Here is an 8088-nt window from a genome sequence, read left to right on the forward strand (position 1 = left end):
TTCAGTCTTCATTATAACTACAGGATAAAGTAGGTGCTGTTTCTGGCCTTAATCTAGGCTGAAAGTACTTTCTTGTTTCCCTTCAAAGGCAGGTTAAATTAAGCTTTAGGTGGGATATACCTTCTATTTAAATGTCTTTGGTGTTTATTGTATTAAGTGAATGCCCTTAGAAAGCTCAGGGGAGAAAGGTGGTTAAAGCAAGTGATGAAGCAGACTGGCGATCGGTTTATAAAGTCTATAGTTGTAGAGGCGGGAGAAGGTTTTGGTTTAAGCACTTCCTCTCTCTGTCCTGTTAACTACCCTAAAAACAAAGGTCAAATTTACCAGCATTATTGAGTTCTGCTGGCGCCCCAGGTAGAGCGTTTGTAGTATGAATAGCCAGGTTATTTGTCTGGGCTATTGAAGCTTCTCTTAACAGGTACTACTGCACACAGCAAACCCAGTGGGAACGGAAGGGGGGTAAACACGGTTCAGCAGGGTTCTTTGCAGCTAGCTGAAAAGGACTGACATGTAATAGGTGTCTTGATTCTGTAGGAAGCCTTGTTTTGTATTCTGACGGCAAGTTCAAGTCCTCAGGAAGCCTGTGGAGACTGTCCTCTGACTCATCCATTGCATTTCATGCTTTTCAGAACCAAACGGGGAAGGAGACCCAGTCGCAGTAGTGCTAACTGTAGTAAAGGTGCATCAGAGGTGAATCCCTTTGTTGGGCTCTTGTAAATTCTGAGAGGAAACTAAGCTATGAAGTTCCCTGGCGGGACTGCTTCGGGTAAGTCCCAGCGCTGCAGCTGTGCTCCAGCGTTACTGCTGTGATTTCTGAGGGTGAGGGGAGGAAAGGCCCTGAAGGAAAGCAAAGCATGCTCTGACTTGTGCCTTTTGTAATGTAAACGTTAAAAGTGGGTGGGATTCTTCCAGGTGTTGGGTTGGCTTAGCTGGGGGCCAGGTAAGTCAAAACCTACGAGCAGAGAGCAAGGCTTTGAGTCTTCCTGGTATGATTTTTTTTTTTTTGTAGATTTGTCTGTTGAGGGCAAGTTCTTGAAGTTTCTTTTGAGAACTTGTAGTAGACAAAGAGGAACTTGAGCACAGCCTTCTCCTACTCCTGGTCACTGTTCAAGCTGACTAAGCAGCTATTTAAATGTATTGGCATTTCTGTCATGGGATATTGTTTTGTGAAGTCGTATTCAAAGACTTAATCTGATTTGTTTTTTGTAAAGACAGTTTAAAATTACTGATTAATTCTCCTTTCAGTTGATTTGTGAATACAGCTTGTGCTTGAGCGCTGTCTTGAAGTTGCTGGGTTTTAATCTGTGTTGTGAATTCTTGTCTTGGTGTCCATGTTGCCTCACAAGTCACTGGTGAACAGACCTACTATTAACTGGTGAAAATGTGGCGTTATTATTATAAGAGTTAAAAAAACCCCACCTTTTTCTTTCAAAGGAAACTCTTGGTGGTCTAGCCAGACAGCTGGTCTCGGCTGCCACTTTGGGGTGATTCAGTGGATAACTGGCAGAGTCTAGGGTGTACCCCTGTTGCTCCTACAGCCATTTCTATAAGGTGAAAATCTAAATGCTTTGCCTTGGGGTGGGGGTGGGGAAATGTCCTGTGGCTCATTAAGGATCAAAACCGGCAAAATTCAGCCTGTGCAGTCTTTGGGCTTTATCGGTTGTGCTGCCTTCTGTCTGTAACTGGAAAAAACCCGTGTGCTTTCGGTCTGAACCGGATACCATCTATTAAACACCTTTCGTAGTGACACTACTAAGTAGAATGAGACTATCTGATTTTTGGAGTTGCTGTTCTAATAACTGATTAGGGAGATTTGTTTTCAGCTCTACCCTCTGGGAACACGCTCTGCGAAGTATGACAATGGTGAAAAGCAAGAGCAGCCTGTGCTCTTGGTGCAGTGCGGTTTGTTCTTTCTATCCATTGCAGTTACTTGCCTTAGTGGGAAGTAGCCGAGGTTACTGGTATTTTGACTAGTTAGTTACTTTTTGAAAGCTGTGGTTGTTTTCCACTGCTAGGCTGCTTCACTTAAGGGTCAGAAGCTACCTTGGAAAATCCCTGTTCCCCAGCGCTGAAGAGACTTAACAGGAGAAATCCACCGGCTGTTTGCCATTCCTCTTTGGAGCCTTTGAGGTGTGATAGCGTTATGAAAAGCCATTACCTGGCAGGGTTGCTGTGCAGATTGACTCCCTCTTGGTGCGTCTCAGAATTGCTGATATCACAGAATCACAGAATGGTTTGGGTCCGAAAGGATCTTAAAGACCATCTAGTTCCACCCCCCCGCCACGGGCAGGGCCCCCTCCCACCAGCCCAGGTTGCTCCCAGCCCCGTCCAGCCTGGCTTTGGGCACTGCCAGGGATGGGGTACCCACAGCTGCTCTGGGCAGCCTGGGCCAGCGCCTCGCCACCCTCACAGGGAAGAATTTCTTCCTAATACCTGATGTAAATCCGCCCTCTTTCAGTTTAAAGCCATCCCCCTTGTCCCTTTGCTACCTGCCCTTGTAAAAAGCCCCTCTCCAGCTTTCCTGTCGGCCCCTTTATGTGCTGGAAGGCGGCTGTCAGGTCTCCCCGGAGCCTTCTCTGCTCCAGGCTGAACAGCCCCAGCTCTCCCAGCTGCCCTCACAGAGCGGGGCTCCAGCCTCTGCCCATCTCTGCGGCCCCTCTGGACTTGCTCCAGCAGGTCCATGTCCTCCTGTGCTGAGGACCCCAGAGCTGGACGCAGCACTGCAGGGGGGGTCTCATGGGAGTGGAGGGGCAGCATCCCCCCCTCGCCCTGCTGCCCACACTGCTGGGGATGCAGCCCAGGGCACGGGTGGCTTCCTGGGCTGAGTGTGCATTGCTGGGCCATGCTGAGCTCATCCACCAGCACCCCCGAGTCCTTCTCAGGGCTGATCTCAACCCGTTCTCCGCCCAGTCTGTATCGGTACTGGGGGCTGCCCCATCCCAGGTGCAGGACCTGGCGCTTGGCGTTGCTGAACCTCATGCTGTTCACACAAGCCCACCTCTCACGCCCGAGGCCCCTCTGGATGGCATCCCTTCCATCCAGCGTGCTGACCGCACCGCACAGCTTGGTGGTGGTGGTGGCAAACCTGCTGGGGGTGCGCCCAGTCCCGCTGTGTCGCTGACAAATGTTAAACTTGCCCCAGCCGCAGTACCGATCCCTGAGGAACACCACTCATCACTGGTCTCCACTTGGAGTTGTTGACCACAACTCTTGGAGCGTGACCACCCATGAAACTCCGTATCCATGGAGTGGTCTATCCATCAAATCTGTTTCCCCAATTTAGAAATAATACCAATATAATGTTAATATCTGTAAGAATTTCTGCTTTTTCCTCCATATTATCTTGGCTGAGGTTGCGCTACAGCTCAAATGGAATGAGGTGGGTTTGAGCCCTTCCAGTGGGTGTAATTGTTCATCCCAGCTGATTATGGCTGTGGAAACCCCTCAGGGGCCTGGGGCTTGCAGCCACGTTGGTCAGGGACTAATTTGTCCTCCAGTTCACTTACTAGACATGATGATGGGAAGGAATGAACCCAGCTTAATTCTGTGAGGGTCTGTACAACTGGAAACTGAAGGATGCATTCTCTGATTTGCAAACGGAGAAGGAGAAAGCAAATTAATTAATTCCTAGAATTAAGAAAACTGACTCCTTAGCCCAGGTGCTAGCATCTCTGAGCTTGTGTATCCTGCCTTCCAACCGCAATGCTCTGCGTTCATGAGGCTCAGCGGATGAGTGATGCGGCATTAAATCACTGTGCCTGAATCTGCTCCTGCCTAAAGATCCCAGTTTGTCTCCTCTGGAGACCACATCCTCGGCAAGCTATCGCAGCTTTTTAATGGTCCTAAAATCATAAGCCCAGCAGCCCGAAGTCAGCAGATGCAGATGCTGCTGCGCCACAACTCAGCTGCCCCAGCGAGCCAGAGCCGGCGCAGGGAGCACAGCACAGCCCTGCGTTGTTCCGTGGCTTACAGAAAAGCAGGTAGGTGGAAGAAGCGCTGGTTGCTGTGCCTTGCAAAAACAATAAGGCTTTTAAGAATTCAAATCCTCTCTTGAAAGATCCTTGAGGCAGCCTTGGGCGAGCTGCTTCAACACGCAGGCAGGATTGCCCCCGATGCCAGCCTGGGTCCACGTGAAGCAGCAAATGGAGCATTTCACTGGAAATGAATAAATAGCCATAATGGTTCTGGACTGAAATAAAATACAGCATGCACTTACAGGGCCCTGGCAGGGAGCAAAAAGGAGCTACTGTACTTGGTACCCAGGCAACAAAGCTGATCACCAGCAAACAGGCTACTTGTTTTTCCTCATACGAAATTCATTTTTTATGGTTTTCATTTTCGAAGTATGCCGAGCTCCGAGTGACACAGCATTAAGTGCAATTATATTATAATGTGCAAACAAAGCGCTGTGTGTTCGTGTGTGTATGATCTATATTTACCAGTCTCATTAAACAGGGATCAGCCAGTAAAGTCTGAACGCAGTCCAGTCTGCCCTTGGTGAATACATTGGACCCTGCCTCAGGAGAAAAGCATCCCAGCCAGGAGGCGGTTTGAGTCTTGGAGTGGCGTAGCACTGAAGTGCTCGTCTGAGGGATGGTGCTAGAAGAAGCAGGAGGGTAAGCAGAGGTGGTGGGATTTGTTCGAGAGTCTCTGGCAGAGCCAGCCCAGCACGCAGCAGTCGCGTTCCAGCCCAGCGTGCTGTGTGCTGGGCTAAGTATCCTCTCAGAAAGCCTCACAAACGCTGCCTCTGCTGCCAGCCCTGAGGAATGTTGCTTTTATTCGTTGTTCCGTTCTTACGGAAAAAAAGTAAGACTCGGGAATCGGCCATCCTTCCTAATTCTTGAAGCCCACAGCTCTCGAGGCGCTGTAAAGTCAGGGCTGGAAACTGCTGTCTAAAGTGGCCCAGAGGCAGAATTTAAACGGCACACGGGAGAGTTGAGGTGCTCCAGCACCCCGTGAGGGCATCCGCAAGAAACTCCCAGTTCCCACCAAGTCGGGAAAACAGCCGAATCTAAAGGTACAGCCTTGAACAGGGTCGGAATATTACCAGTTGCCCGTGTCCTGCCTTGGAAACAGAGATCTTCCTGCCCAGCAGGACACTCAACCTCCGGCTGGGTAGAGAGAAAGCACCCCCTGCAATCATCTCAAACATTTGCTGACCTCTGCTCCGGTGTTTGCCATCTGGAAACTCTCAGCATTTCCTCTGCACGTGGGTTTTTTTTCTCTCCCTGCCATTGCGCTTCCTCCCCACAGCCTGCGAGGAAGCAACTGTGCCACGTTTGTCTGGGCTGTGTGCGCTGAGGGAAAGGGCATCGCAGCTTCTGCCTTAAAACCCTGCATCGCCCACACTGAATGGTCCCCCCAAGCCCGTCTTCTCTCTCGCTGCGTCTGACTGAACCACGAGCCACTGGAAGGCAGCAGGGACTGTGACCCCGCAAGCCTGTTGAAGCCTGTTGCAGAGGTAAATAAAGAGAGCAAGGGATGGAAAGGAGGAAGGAAGCCTGCTGCAATTGCACAACACAAAGGCCATTAAATAATACAATAATTTCCTCAGGAAGAGATTATAGAGGATTGTGTGTAATGTCTCAGGTATGAAGGGCTTAAAAAACTCACCTTAGAATGAAAGTCTTAATTGCAAGGCTAGAGCTGCAAAGAAAAACATTTTTTTTATTAATCCCTCGCTAAAGTTGTTTGGAAAAATACTGGTTTCTCTTCATGAATAAAAAAAGCAAACCATTCATTTACATTGAATCGTGTTTTGGATGAAGGCTCAAGACTCAAATTTCATGATTTTGAAATTCATCTTGAGGTCTTTTCATTCCAGTTTGGAAGTGTGAACAACCTCAAGGAAAATGAAAGTTTTCCATGATGTCTTTATTTGTTTTTCTCTCTGGCCTCTCCCAACTAGTTTTGATTTTTTTAATATGTATTTTTTGATAGGTTTATTTATACATACACAGGCTTTTAGGCAATATTTATATAAATAGGTCTTTGTACACCTGTAAAAGTACTGAGTAAGTGACAGGTAATGAAGTTTCCGGAGGAGCAGGTAGATCTCTTGGTTATCATCCTTTCTACTGTTCAATTTAATAAAAAAAAAAAAGACAAAATCAGAAATATTAAGGCATACCTAAGCAGCAGTTTCTGTGGCTGCACGCTCCGGCTGTGTTCTGTATGAGACCACCATTTGTGTCACAATCTGTGTTCTCACTTCCCAAGCAAGTAAAGAAAACCCAAAAAGAGGAAGGGATGAAAAAGACAGACAAAACCGGAGGCACTGCGGACAGCATTGCACCAGCGCCCTGCTGCGCAAGTCACGGGCTCTCCTGGGCATCCTCAGGGCTGTGCTCTGCCATGGCCCCTCCAGGCCACCTCAGCACTGGAGCGAGGGGGCAACACGGCAGCGTGGACCTTGCAGGGAAGGGGCTCCCCCATCTCCAGCTCACGATGCTCCTGCCTTTGCCTGGCTGCTTCGTGGCTTGCACTTCCCAGCCTTTCTGCTTGCCGCCGTGCAAGAGCTGGCAACGAGAGAGTGTGGTTCCCAATGAGCCTGTGATGCTGGCGGGGGGATTTGGAGCAGAGACCCTCTAGGGGGTCCCTTAGGAGTGCCCTGAGGGCGCAGCATCCTCGCTGGCCTCAGACACCCAAACCAGGCTTCTTGCTTTCACCTGCTGCTGGATGTGGCGATGCAGAATCCAGAGGAACTGACAGAAATCTAGGCTCCCACTGAAATGTTTAACAGTGACAAAGAGTTCAGATCTCAGCTCTTGTGGTTCCTGGTAGCGTTCCCTCTTTGTCTTCGTGTGTGGGAGAGGCTTGAGCTCTCAGAGTTCAGCTGCGAGTTGAAGTCTGGATACAGCTTGTTCAGCTGGACTGGTCTCCACTCCCAGTATGGGTCTGTGCTGGGCAGCACACGGTTTAGTGCCCTGCCCTCAGCCCAAGCAGCGGGTTCACCCTGCCTTGAGGTCCTTGTGCTCTTCTCATGTCAAGTCTTAGACTTCTCACGTCAAGTCTAAGTCATCTCTGACCTATGCAACGTGCCCGAAACCTTGGTGCAGATTTGACCAGATCTGTAAGGTAATTGCTTTCTGTTCTTGCTGATCCTTTTGCTGTAGGAGCAACCTTAGCTGCAGCGTACTTGTGCATCATGGATTCCTTCAGTGGTAGACCAGTGTGAACCTGGCAATGTGCACACATTAAATTCACTGTATTTTGGAGAGCTGCTGGTGTTGCATCACCCTATGGTCTCCGGCAAAACTGAATGCTCTGCCAGTACAAGCTGGCTGACCTCTGAGAAGTACGATGTGTTGATGTGTTGGGTTCAAGATACCTGTGTAAAGTTGCAAAGGCACTGGGCAGGAGGTGTAGGCAGTGTGGGCTTTAAAAGCCTGGCTCCAGTGAGTCAACGGAGCCTGGAGATGATCCTGTGGAGCTCAGTGGGCTTCCAGGTGAAGCAGCAGTAGATGGTGGTGCTTAAAGAAGCTGTTTTAAAATCAACTGGTGCTCACCAGAACCTGACCCGAGGGGAGCAGGACTCGGGACCTAGTGGAGCTCGATGTTCCTGCTTGGTTTATCCCCTTGTTGTAGCTGGAGATCAGTGGGTCAACAGCTTATTTACACTTTTTTGTCCCAGAAATTGCAACACAGCTTTGCCTGTCCTGAATCTGCTCCTTCCCCAGGGGAGCCTTTGGACGTAAGCTCTGCCTACAGTTCCCAGCTGCTTTTGGGCCACGGGGGGTGAGTTCAGCGGTTTTCCCTGGGTCCTGGCTGAAGAAGGAAGGGCTGAGCCACAGAAGCGGGCAGCTCACGGAAAGGCCAGCTCCTTCGTGTCGAACCCCCAACCCCAGAGGACGAGGATGTCACTCAGAAGGGGGAAATGTTATTTTTATAGTGCTGGCTCTTCTGGCTGAATGACAGATGTCTTGCCTTAACCTTTACCTCCCACCAATCCAGAAGACTGTGTGCTGATCACCGCCCTTCTGATTAATGCATCTGTATTTTTATTACGTCAGGGTTTCTATGAAGGCTGCAGGCGCTGACTAGTTACTGCTCTTCAGCCCTGCCTCCTGTTCCTGGGAGAAAGTTATT

Source organism: Falco punctatus (assembly GCF_963210335.1).
Source record: "Falco punctatus genome assembly, chromosome: 10".
Taxonomy (NCBI): domain Eukaryota; kingdom Metazoa; phylum Chordata; class Aves; order Falconiformes; family Falconidae; genus Falco; species Falco punctatus.